The sequence below is a fragment of the Microtus pennsylvanicus genome, chromosome 17, assembly GCF_037038515.1.
Source record: "Microtus pennsylvanicus isolate mMicPen1 chromosome 17, mMicPen1.hap1, whole genome shotgun sequence".
Taxonomy (NCBI): domain Eukaryota; kingdom Metazoa; phylum Chordata; class Mammalia; order Rodentia; family Cricetidae; genus Microtus; species Microtus pennsylvanicus.
The window spans coordinates 7,182,601-7,196,539 of NC_134595.1; the positions used below are offsets into that span (position 1 = coordinate 7,182,601).

Consider the following 13,939-nt stretch of genomic DNA (forward strand, 5'->3'; position numbering starts at 1 on the left):
ACATCATAAGAGGAAGAGACATTCTGTGTGACTTGACTGAGGAGCTGGAAGACCACTGAGCTGATTGAAAATATGAGCCCTTACATGATGACTGCCAAAAAGAGGGGGCTCTGTGATGGGTGCATGTTCATGGATTGAGTTTCATTTCATGGAAGGGTCTATTGGATGATAGCTAATATGGAAAATGATCATTTTATTACCCTATATTAATTATTGCATAATGTGCTTCACTATGGCATTTTCATACATGTGCATAATGTGTTTGATGTTATTTATCCTTTATTATTTTCTCTTGTCCCATGACCACATGATCAACTATTTTGAGAGAGACAAAAATGTAAATTTTCTAGTTATTGCTCTAGCTGTTATTTCAATATAGGTTTCCAGTTCAGTCATGAAGATGAAAATCTTTAGTGATTTTTAAAATGACTTACTACAAAAACACCTTAAAATATTATTATTTAATATTTATTTGTGAAAGAAAACAATTTTATTCATTTCTTGAGAGAAATAACTTTGCATTTGCACATTTCTCTATGAAACTGAGAACCAAAAATTTTCCCTGGCTCTATTAAGACTGAATTTACCAATTTCCTATAATTTTATAAATACCATTTCTTGAATTTACAATTACAAGTATTCTGCTATTCACTAGGCAGTTATTAAAAGTAAATTTTTAAATCAAATGAAATTAAATTTTTAGAAATTTTTATATTTTGTTATAATGACCAGTACATGATGAAACATAAATGATAAATGTCTTTTCTCTTAAACCTGGCTTACTTGAGGAATAAAAATGTCAGAACAATTTTCAAAAGATTTCATATTTTAGGGCCGGGTGGTGGGAGCACACGCCTTTAATCCCAACACTCAGAAGGCAGAGGCAGGTGGATCTCTATGAGTTTGAGTCCAGCTGGGTCTACAGAGCTAGTTCTAGGACAGGCTCCAAAGCTACAAAGAAAAAAAAAAGAAAATAAATCATATTTTATAACAAACAAGACAGATAAGGATTGAGATCCTTTGAGTATTGTGTATGTTTTTCTACAAAACTATTAGTAGAAAGCTGCAGCCCAAATGTTGTTTTTTATTTTGACGATACATTAGAATTTAATGATTCTCAGGCCCTTCATATCTATTTTTAGTGAAATCTGAGTCTTATGTTACCAACAAAAGCTAAGAAATTACCTCATTTGGGATTGTAGCCTTGAGTGAAACATGAATTTTATCTTAGGGAGGGTTGCAAATCAAGACAAATTGTAAGAGAGGGGAGGAGGAACAAGAAGGAGAGAGCAGAGGTTTGTATGTATATGTGTGTGTGATAGTTTATATTGATTTCAATATGACAAGATCACTAAAGAAACATACCCTTTGGGTATTGCTGCAATGAATTGTCTAAACTGGGTTCATTGAAGTGAGAACAACCTTCCTAAATGAGGGTGACACTGTACCTTTGGTTGGGATCCTTCTGTACATCAGTGTTCCACAGCACCTGTGCTTACTACCATAAGTCTCCAAAGAACCAGGAAGAGTACTGTAAGAATACTTTAAGAGGCAAAGCAACAACAACTAAAATAAATAAATAAATAAACAAAGAATTCGAAATAATAACAATAAATATCTCATGTTACCAATCTACTAAAACTAAAATGTAAATCTTGTATGAATAAATTAAAATATAATATTTATAATAGCAAAAAAAGAGGCAAGGCAAGCATTCAGTTCCTGCTAACTAGAGACAGCCCCCATATGGGAGAACAGTACTTGAGCCAGGAGGGGGTCACAAATGACTTCTGGCTTCTCTTTTCCTTGTAGTAAGCTTCATGGGTTTTCTTTAAACTGGATGACTTTCAGTTAATACATATATCCAATTATAAACTGTATATAAATGGCAAAAACAAAATCATTAATAAAGTTAAACAATATCCTCCAGAAGTTCTACTACAATCTCCCTTGAGACAAAATCCTCTGCTAAAGGTGAGATAGCACAAGTCATGGATTTCATGAGGCACTCCCTGAGTGAAGAAGGCTTCTGATCTTCAAGGCCTCTAAATAAGATGGTAGGTGTCAAACATGGGTGATGGAGCCCAGAGAGGCCACTCACACGCAAAACTATAATATAATCTATGTGGGGCCACAGTTTTAGAAAGTCAAGAAGTTTTAAAAGTTTTTGCCTAACCATTGGCTTAGAAGGGAATCTAAAAATCATTCAACAACTGTGAGGTTAAAACATACCACTGAGTTAGACTCATAGACCTACAAATACCAAAGGTAGTTGGTGTGATCCCTGGGGTACCCAAGCAAGGAGTCATGAGCACTAGCAGAGCTCCTTGGGAACAACAGTCGTTAGAGCAGCTGGAATCTTTATAGTCTCATTGGCTCACTGGCTGTTGCCTTTTAGCTGAGACTTTAATCTTATTTTCATACATTTTTGTAGACACATATGGCTTGATTATAGACATTAAGTGGCCACTAGGAGCTTTAGATTAAAGCCTTTCATGAACACACGCCGCCTGGGTAGCCAGGATTGCCCGTACCCCCTGTGGTCCCTATCTCTGTCTTGCCTCTGTGCCTCCTGTGTTAATTTCTATACTCCCCTTTCTGCATTCCCATTGCCCTTCATCTCAGTGACATCTATTTACTTAAATATAAGCCAATTAAACAAAGTATAATAATAGAATACCCCTGTGAAAAGAGCACAAAGGAGGGGAACTGCAAAGCTAGGAACAGAATAATGAAAGAGTGAACAACATTTTAAAAGAGCTCCCCAGCAGACAATCTACCTCCTACTTTGTCTTCTATTTATGGGCAGCCACAGTCTTTGTTTGTTTGATTCTAACATCTCTATGCCAAGTCTCCACCCCTCATCCATATCCCCACCTCCTTGGGGGAGGAATCTTGATACATACTTGTGCATCATAATATTTCCAAGATTACTGCTGTGAGCATTACTGCACAATGCATACGGGAATATTGTTGTAGAATTTCCAGAATACTTGGGAGTCAGACAAGGTTTTATATAGATTTATTGTTTTAGTCAGGAAGTAATATTTTCACGCAAGTGGTTCTCCTTTTTTCTGATGAGTATCACGGGCCATTGCTGTAGTGATAAAAATGTTGGCTGCCACTGTTAAGAAAATAACATTGGAAAGGGAAGAAGATATTTTAGATTAGTTACAGAAGGAAGAGAAAGCTTCTTCCCACTGTTTTAAGTTATCATGCACTGCCTCCTAAACAGCATGTAATATAAGGACCTGAACTAACCCTAAACTGTGCTCTTCCTTCAGACTTCAGTGACTTGATGATACCCTCTGCTCTTAGAGCTTTGAGTTCTTTGGGACTAAAATGGATTTATCGAAATTTCAATTTTCTGGATGGATGACTATAGCACAACCTTCTCTTCGGTGTGAGGCATTAGTCTCCTGTTTCCTCCTCTTTTTATGCATGCCTTTCTAGGTGATAAGAAATCAAAAATGCAATCCTTAGTAAAAAGAAAAAAAGCCTGAAGCACTGGCCAGCTGAATTCAAGTTTCTTTTTACTGAAATATAAATATTTATAGCTGAAATTTTATTGTTTGCATTGACTTCAAAATTGTCTGATGCTCTGGTCTAGCCAATGTCTGCTTTATCAAATCCCATTATGTTGCTACTGACTGACAGGTGTCGGCCAGCAGGTGAACTCTGGCTTATCAGTAAATGAAATTACTTCTTTGGCAAAATCCTTCTCAAAGACCTTCTCTCTCCTAAAGATCTAAGAAGGCATTAGATTGATAAGTAAAACTAATGCTTGGTTAAAGCTGAGAGAACACAGCAACTCTGAACAGAGGATTTCTGCTCAAGGTGATGCCTGTCTATCAGAGAGCAGAGCAGTGTGGAACCGTGATGATAAAGAACCTGAAGATTGATAGTGATACTTCACAGTGCTCAACAAGTCTCAAATACTTCTCCGATCACATGCATTTGCTTCAACGTTGCAATAGCTCTTTGAGAGTCTCATTAATAACTACATCACTGAAGATCTATGCTTTTAGAAGACCTACTTGATTTAGTATGCGCAGCCACTAAATAATCAGCTGAAGTTTCAACACAGTTTGAAGTCTTTTTATTTCAAAAACTGAATTTAATTTCTACTCACACACATTAAGAAAATTAAACTACCATTCTTAGATCTTTATTAATCAGGGAATTTAGCCAGGTATAAGATTCTATTGCTTATAACACAGGAGTACATTTATTCAAAATTAACAGCACCAAGCACATCTTACAGTACAGCCTTCAATTGTTCATCTGTTGAACAGTTACTGAGCAAGCATTTTCTACCACATAGGGTAGTGAAGTAAATATAAAAGACATTGGCATCTGCCTTTCTACAGTATAAAGCTTAGCTGGAATGAAGTGGGGTAGACACAGAACAAATAAGTCATATACATTCAAGGTGATGATGTATTGTGGGGGATTAGTCTTCCCAGGCTCTCATGAGTGAATATCACAGAATAGGTGACTGACCCTGTAGTAATATATTTTATCATTGTTCTAAAGTTTAGATTTGAGGATTAGTTTCTTGTGGATACTTACCTCTTGACATTTAGGTGTCTACCTTACTTTGGAGGGATACCTTGCTCAGTCTATATATAGTGGGGAGGGCCTTGTTTCTGCCTCAAAGTGATGTGACAGACTTCATTGATTACCCATAGCAAGCCTTACCCTCTCTGAGGAGTGAATGGAGAGGAATGGGTGGAAAGGGGGGAAGTGGGAGGAAGGGTGGGAAAGGGAACTGAGATTGTTATGTAAAATTAGAAAAGATTGTTTTTTAAATAAATAAAATGGAACATATTTGCTACAAAAAAAGAATACTAATCTGGGGATGTGATTCATTTTAAGATATAAAGTAATGTATCATTCAAAAACAAAATGATAAAATATCAGCATTATTTGAAGTACATTGTATGCTCACATGGCTTAATACTTTGATCCTGCATATGTACTCATTTTTAATTCAATTGTTATTAAAAAGTAATGCATATACTTCAGATACTAGTGGTCATTAAGAATGGAATAAAATGGAAAATACACATACGGCCAGAGGCTTCTTTCAAGTTTAACAAGCTTTAATTAGAATGGAACATGTTGTACGACACTGTTCCTGGGGAGGCATCACCCCAGACAGAGAACCAAAGTCTTATCAGCATCGACTTGATAAAACAACAAGTTTATTAGGATTACTTAAGGAAGTATGGGTGACAGGTTACTTACAAGAGCATGGATACCTCTTAGGCAACTTCATCACCAAGATCCATCCCACTATGGGTAATAAGTGAAGACCCATGAAGAAGCTGGGACCCTGAACTTCTCTGCATGACTTGCAGGAAGATCAGCAAGGCAAGAGGTATCTTCTGCTTAGCTGTCCAAACGGTTTATATAATGCTGGAGAGAGAGGGGCTTTGTGAATCTTTTAAGTTTCATGGACTTCCTGAAACCTGTGAGTTATCTCCTCGGTCATTTGCTTGCTTGTGACAGGCATATGTGTGTTGGGAGGGGGCCTCAAAAGTGAGTGAAGTGTTAATGAGGGCCAGAAGATGACATCCAATATCATGGAGCTACAGTTGTAAGTGGTTGTTAGCCTTGCTACTTGGGTGCTGGAAAATGAACTCAAGTCCCATTCAAGAGCTACTACTGAACTTTCTCTCTGGTTCCACTCCATGAGTCTTAATGGGCCTCCTTTTAGGACACGTGAGTCTTAGGGCATTTCGCTGAAAGATGGAGTGTTATGTCGCAGAGGACATTCTTCTACAACAGCTAGTGCAAATAAAATGTAAAAAAATAAGTGTAATAGGAGTTTTCATAACCAAATGTAATGACTAGACACATTCTGTCAATCCTGGAGATTATTGGAGAATATCTTTGGAGAAATGAGCTTCAGTTGAAAAAGTACCTTCTGCAGGAATGGGCATACATGTTAGTATTTTGCTTATTTATATACATCATTGCATTTTATTATACACATACCCACAGTTTGAGTCTGAATATGTTAGCAGTTTAGGGAATATATAAGTTTCTAATTTTACTTTAGGAGTGTTATCATTGCATATCTATCCTTTACAATAATAGAGGGCCTTGATAGTAACTACTGGACCATCATGATGCTTCATTTGTGCTGGGAATTGAGATGTCTCCTCTTCAAACAATAGCCATGTGTCCTCAGCTGTTTGCATACAAGCAAAGCCACATTCAGCCCACTGAAGCATAAGAAGATGATGATATGTATATCTTTCCCTCTTGCTCTTCTTGTGTACTTTCCAAAGCCTGTAGGTCACAAAAAAAGAGCAGCCAGAGATGGTGGTCAGTGTATGACAAAGCAGTGGCTGGAAGACTTCTCTATCCCTCAGAGTGTGAACTGAATATTAACCTTAATTCTACAAACCCTCCAAGAGTCGGGATGAGCTTTCCTCAGTAATCCAATCCTTGATACTTTCCTTGTACAATATTATGTCAAGATACTTTGGACAAACATAAATCACCTAAGGCAGCTTAGCCCAGCTTTTAGCCCTAGCCTGCAGTGTCAGTTTGAGAATCAAATGACACAGTGCTTATTAGCCACTGTATCCTAATTCTCTGCTCAGATGAAGACCAGATGTTTTATAAATAAGAATTTTGTTAACAGTTCTTATTTCTTTCAAGTGTATATTTGACTTATATTCCATTTGAAACAACCATGTTTGAAAAACAACTTTCACAGTAACCATGAGAGATGTTTCTCAACCATTAATGACTTCAGTTCAGCATCCTTTATTATACTTACAAATACGTAGATAATAAGTGATTCTAACCATATTAGGGAGCACACATGGTTTAGTAGCTTGGTAAATACACGACAATGTTAATAGCTGCCTGTCTATTTAAGAACTACTCGAAATACTAGAGTTTTTCCCTAGTGGATCAGCAGTCCAGCCCTCAATAGCTAAAATCTTTAGCTTTTGATGAGTGCCCTGAGTTTTGAACTATTCAAAACCACTTAAGATTGGTAAATGGGTGGGCAACAGGGCTGTTGCTCATTTTTGCGCTGATGGAATAGCCTAATGCTAGTGGTTATATTACAATAAGTTTTCAGCAACTACACTTAGTTTCTCCAGCAATGTCAACCATCTCTGTTTTGCTTGTCTGAGAAAGTGGATCAAAACAGAAAATTAAATAACTAAATGATACTTAGAGGGAAATGAGTTTCCAAGGCAAATGAGTAGTACAATCTAGCTCAATGGGGGAAATTTTCTTATGAGACACATCTTTGGGGAAAATCTCACCTTGGGATTACTTTTTCATGATATTCTAGTTCCTCATTCTAGCTTCAATGTTATAGATTTACATTCAAACAGAAATAAGCCTGCTCAGTTAGTGCAGGGAACTGAAGAAGAGGATGAGATGGGACAGTGTTTATTCCCAAAGCTTGTGGAACCAGTTAAATCCCAAGCACCCGTGTAAGAAGACAGGCGTATTAGTCACTTTTCATCTGATGTAATAAAATAGGCAACTTAAGAAGAAAGGGATTTATTTTGTCTTATTGAAAAACTAAATCCATAATGGCAGGGAAGGTATAGTATCAGGAGCCTGAAACTGGATGAATAGATAGATAGATAGATAGATAGATAGATAGATAGATAGATAGATAGATAGATAGATAGATAGATAGATAGATAGAGACAGCACAAGGATGCAACTGTCCCATGAACTGTAATTTGCTCTAGAGATTTCTCTTTGTCTCCATGTCATAAGGATAAAAACTAGGTATGTAAAAACACACTCACTGTATGTACTCTAACACACACATACATGTGTTCTTATTGGAAAGTAAATGCAATGTACAAAAAGTACTTTCAGACATTAAGAAAAATACTGAATTTAAAGATAAAAAGTACAGTATTTTGTTTGACACTCATATAAGGTCCCTTTCTCTAAACAGGGTACTGAGAATTCCTCTACCATTTTACTTTTGTTCTAAAAACCAACCTAGAAGTTGAAAATAGTGGCGTGTGCCTTTAATCCGAGCACTCTAGAGGCAGAGGTAGGCATATCACTGATTTGAGGCCAGCCCCGACATAGTGAATTATAGGAAAGCCAAGCGACCAGGGCTATGAAGAGAGAGCCTGTTTTAGAACAAAATAACAAAAACAAAACAAGAAAACAAGCAAAATTTAAAACAAGAAGCTTTCATTTGCTTATAATCTAATTTCTAAGTAATCTTAAATTATTATACATAATACTCTGTATAAATTTCTCCTTCCCGTGATTCTGCCAATTGATTGTGATAGATGAAAGATGGATAAATAGATGATAGGTAGATAGGTAGGTCAGTAGTTAGGTAGATAGATAGATAGATAGATAGATAGACAGACAGATAGATGGACAGACAGACACAGGTGGATGAATAGATGGATAGACAAATAGATTGACAGATAACTAGACAGACAAATGGTTGATAGAAGGTAGATGGATAGATAAAGAGATAGATAGATAGATAGATAGATAGATAGATAGATAGATAGATAGATACATACATACATACATACATACATACATACATACATACATGCATACATAGATGGATAGATAGATGTATAAAAATGTTTGCTAGAATATTTGCACACAGCTTTTGTCCATAGACAATCCAGAAATTTCTCAAAAGAAACAAAAAGTTGTGTGCAAGATTTCAGCAATCATTTTGCTAAAATAATTACTGAATTATTACCAGGAATGTGAAATTCTACCATGTGTCTTTTTGGCTGTAAAACTTTCTTTATAGTTATTTAGATGTTAAGGATCATCGTACTTGCTCTTCCACATTGTTACTGACCACAGATCAAATGAGCAAATACAAAAGAAACACCAAATATAATCAAAATTTATTGCTTTGAATCAAAGTCTTATCTCCTCCTATATTTACATGAATTTACTGATTAAAAGTCAAAAAAGTGCTGGGTTCGTCTGTTGGCGGGGAGAGCATTTGTCAGGCCTAAGGCCCTATCTTTGATCTCTAGCATCAGAATCTAAACAAAAAATTCCAGAATAGATAAAAGAAGAATCAGTTCATCCTTATCTTCTGTTCGAATTTTCTTCTGCATTCTAAAGATATATAGAGGCTATCCATTTAGGTTTCAAATTTTTTTAACACTAGCATATCATCCTCCCTGAAAATAAGATCGGGTGTGTCTATTGGGATGAACACAAATCAGTCCTGCGGGAAACGCACACGCAGCTCTAGAAACAAGGGTGTGAGAGCTGCATTCAGGGGATTTACTCACACTCTGGGTTTGTGTCATCTTGCCATAGATGAGGGTGGCTGCACCTGGACAGCCTGTAAGGGAGAGAACAAGCCAGGTGCCTTCCAGTAATTCTGTTGATTTCCAGGAACCACGTCAATAGGGAGTATTCCATATGACTTTCCATGGCATTTTTTTTGGCATAATTGCTAATCCGGAGTGCCTTTCGGGTTTTGGAATGTCAAAATAAATTTAGTACTCTATGTACTTATGTACTTATGTTCTTATGTACCTATATACTTATGTAAATACTCTATGTATTTAGTTGTTAAAAACTCCGGCTCCATCCTGTGCTTCATAAATTCAATGCAGACTGGGCTCGAGGCCCAGGCTTTTTTAAAGCTTTTGGATATAATTAATAATTATGAATATATTCTTTTGGGAGGTTACACAATCTTCTGGTATTTATTAGTGGAGAACAATTTAAAATTTTACTCTTCCTTGGATATTACTCTTAAGAAGTGTTAAGATGTAAAATGGTAGGAAAGGCGTTCAGTAGTTTACCTACTCACTGCTCTGCGTCAATTGGCTGAGCTAGTGACCAGCAGGTCACAAATGCTAAGCAGATGAGGACCAGACCTTAGGAAATCCATCTTGCAATCTCATAGCTACCCAAATCCAAAAGAGAAAGTTTTGAGCTGTTTCACATTGATATGGTTGACATGTGTGGGTCAGAAATTAATTCATAAATTTTCTCTTCATTCTTTTAAGAGAAAAAGCCAGAACATACCATCAGTCCTTTGAGAACACAACAAACATCACTACTTCACAACTTCCTTGAACAGGTAAGATCATATTCTCTCACGGTAAAAGAGTGTCCCACTATTGTAAAAAACACTTCACTTCTTTGCTAACCATAAAGGCTTTTGATTTTTAATTAAATGCCAGTTTATTTTTAAGGAAGAAATGGCATTTTGAATTTCACAGCTAATAGACTAGGAATTATAAATTATCACTTCACATATAGCTCTTCAGAGCTGATGGCTTCTGACAGGGGTGGAGGTGGGGAAGAAATCAATTTCCTTTAGGGCCTGGCCCCTGTGAGTCTGACCATGCCCCGCTGAGAAGATGGGCAACACAAACTGGAGTTGGTATTTTTTCTTTTCTTTTCCTTCATTTGTTTTGGGGAAAGTCACAAGGGTGGGGAATGGACCTGGGAGAACTGGGAAGTGATCAGGGTGCATGATGTGAAATTTCCAAATAATGAATAAAAACACTATGTTTCTTTTTAAAAAAATCACTTCATAGCATTTAGACTGACTAAATGAAAAGACCTTCCTTTGAAATGAGGATTGACCTAAGCCTCTCTTTTCTGCTGTGGCTAACCATAACAATAATATTTCCTCTGCACTTACCATGTTTTCGTATGACTTTACATAAATTAATGCACTTATTGCATTATGTCAGTTCTGTGAGGTAGGTACTCTGTCATGGAGGTGATAAATAAGTGATCTCCACTTCACAGATTAGGGGACTGAGACAAAAGGACAGGAGGCAGAGTTCACCAAACTGTGCACGTGGGAGCAGAAGCCAAAAACTACACGTAGGAGAAAAAAAAAACAACATTGGTGGTGACCTGGGCACAGTTGCTTGAGGAGAAATGCCCAAGAATTAGAATTCTCGTAGGTTTGCATAGATTCCATCTGGGTTCATATAAGAAAAAGTTGTAGCATGAATAATAAAAACCCAGAGACAGATAATGAATCAGAAAAGCAAAGCAGCAAACCACTAGCTCTTATGTCTAGCTCAGACCAACATGGGCAGTCCTGCCTCCACAAATCCTCAGAATGAGACTGTGTTAGAGCTGTCTTCTCCCATCTTACATTCCTCTCTAGTGCTGAGATTAAAGGTGAGCACCACTACTGCCCAGTTTCTATGGCAAACTAATGTGGCTACTGGGATGAAAGGTGTGTGTCACTGCTGCCTGGTCTATAGGGCTGAACAGTACGACTGTTTTACTTTCTGAACTTCAGGCAAGCTTCATTTATTAAAATTCAAATGAAATACCACTACAAAAATTGACATTTACTTTTTGAAAACGTAGTCAACGCACAGCAGGCCCAATCTCACTGTATGTGTGCACCTGTCCCATATCCAATAACTGCATGAATAAATAAATGAGCACTTTAGCTCAGTTTGCAAATAGAAACTATGTTTTCTTTTACTTTTCACCTTTTAACTAGAAACTTTACAGGAAAGGCAGAATAAAATTATACAGAGATTGCAAGGGAGTGACCTCTCACTACAGAAAATGAATATTAGTTTAAATTGTATTAAAGGTTTTGAATATACTATCTATAATTGGCCACGACAATGTTCATTTTGTTGCTCTCATTAATTTTTATTTTTGAGGGGGGAAATGTATAATGCTTTCATTGCAAAAGACTCAACATTATGGTAAATACCTAAGACCTGACAGACAGATCAAACAGCCTCTTGCTGTGGCTATCTTAAACTCTTCTGAATAAGTCATCTCAGGAGAAAAAGAGCTTTTGCTTTCTTCTCACGTTCCCGCTTCCCTCCCAGTGAGTATCAGACTAAAGATACATAGTGTCCTCTGTGTGTTCTACTGCATGGCAAACAGACGCAGCATAGTGGCACCTTCCAGGTGTACAGAGCTATTGTCACCCTGCAGGTGTTCCTTTATAGGCCACCTTCACTCACTGTTGTAGTTAGATGCATCCACACTGGCACACGAGATTGGTTTGGCTCATTCCAGCTGTTATCATGGTTATTGCCTTACATATTAATATCTGGTGCTTATTATTGCATCTAAGTATCTCTCAGCTCTTTAGAGATTCAATGCTGTGATGGCTTCAGTATGTCTTATAAAACCTCGTTGGAATTTGTGGCCAAGCGAGCTGACATTCTCTGAATATGATAGCATGCCAAATCTTTTTATGTTTCATTTTTCCCCAGCTGGAAACACATCTTTTAATTGACATGTAAGGATTTTGCTAATCTACTGGGACCCATGATTTTCACTGTTCTTTCATAATATAATAATCAACATAGGTTTTATTTCACCATAGATGAAGTTCTGACTATTCCCAAATGAAGTATGAATACTACATATGAAATTTAAGATACTTAAAAGAAAAAATATTTTGTGTGTGGGGGTCCTTGTTAATTGCTTACATTCCCTTAAAAATCGTGGGAGGAGTTCTAATAAAGATCATTTTCAAATTACAGTTAATTCTAGAATTTGCTGATACATACATGGAAGTTTAATTTACCCCACCAGTATTCATTAGGATCCTTTTATGTTTATTGGGGGTGAATGTTAAACCATCAAGAAGAGACAATATTTATCTAAACTGAGAAAATAGTATCTCGGGAAACATTGCTCCAGTGATGCTGCGGAAATGACTATTGTGGGCTTGCATTCCTACTTGTGTGTGTTCTTTAGTACCATGTGAGCACCAAGTGGATTATGCAGAATTGATAATCACAGTGGAAATGTTTAGGAAAGAGTGCCCTTTGAGTTTTTTACTAATGTTGCTAATTACTATATTGCATGAAAATTGAAATTTACTATTTCCAACCTAACTCTGCAATCCTAAAGGGAAATGTAGACCTTTGTCCCTGAAGTTCATCTTATTGATGCCTATGAAATCAGCATCCCCTTTCTTACAAAGCTCACTGGGTATTACAGTACACTGTTAACCACTCTGAAAATCACTTTGCCACTAGCTTTTCCACCACCTCTTAGCAGCACATGACTTGACCTAGTTAAGCCCATGGGAGAGCATTACAGGACTTGTAACTGTCCAAACTATTATCAAGTCTCATCAGCTTTGCCTATATAATTAAAAGTCATTAGTCTTGCATTTCCATAATCTGTTATCTACATAGAAAGTCAGTATCGAAATCTTTGATTGATGTGACTCCCCTGTTCCAAATATGCCAACAGTCACCTTGTAGTTTGAATTCCTCGTTCCTATCGTGGCCAACAAAGTGGTACAGGATTGTCATCCTCTGCAACATCCCCCCAACATCATCTCAACATTGTCTCCTCCCTCTGATGGCAGAAGTGATACCATGTTCTAAGCTGTTTCACTACCACCTAGGCCACCACCTCTCAGGTGAGCTCTCACTTGTTGAAGGATAAGTGGATAAACGAGGGTTATTGAGAACCATGGTCGATGCTCTGTCCATACATTACCCACAATGCACATCAGCAATGGTTGGTAGCTCTAAGAGCATTCCTTTACGTGTCTTAGCAGAACCCATTGCTTTTTCGGTGTTCAAGAACGTTCCTGGTTTCAAGCCTTAATTTTTATGATTTTATAGTACTTTGAAAAAACTTAATTGTTGATTTTATTATCTTAAATCTTGATTTATGATCCAAAAAATCCTAAACTACATAGAAAACTTAGGAATAAGCTAGACAGATGGACATGAGAAAAATATTTGAAGAATATAAAATATGTATTGTTCTTTAAGTCTTTTACCTAGATAAATATTTTTATCTGCCACAATTCAACATAACTTAGATTGTACATTCCTTCTGAAACTTTGTATTTTTTCTTAATTGAAGGGAGTTTATCTTTTAAAAATTGTTTCATATAAGAGGTTGATGTTTTTAGTTTTAAAACTAGGATTTGCACTTGATGACTATTTATATTGTC

The 13,939-nt window shown here is 36.8% G+C and overlaps 1 protein-coding gene across 31 annotated transcripts in view; it reads left to right on the plus strand.

Moving 5' to 3' along the window:
• The window catches only part of Map2 (microtubule associated protein 2), a 264,833-nt gene that overhangs the window by 169,489 nt on the left and 81,405 nt on the right, over nucleotides 1-13,939 (plus strand). For 27 of the 31 annotated variants that reach the window (XM_075951221.1, XM_075951224.1, XM_075951222.1 and 24 more), the window contains one exon: nucleotides 10,020-10,093. The gene's annotated coding sequence lies outside the window, so the exon portion shown is untranslated. Of the gene's footprint in view, nucleotides 1-10,019; nucleotides 10,094-13,221; nucleotides 13,394-13,939 lie in introns of all 31 variants that reach the window. The other 4 variants (XM_075951201.1, XM_075951213.1, XM_075951202.1 and 1 more) reach the window with 1 other exon arrangement.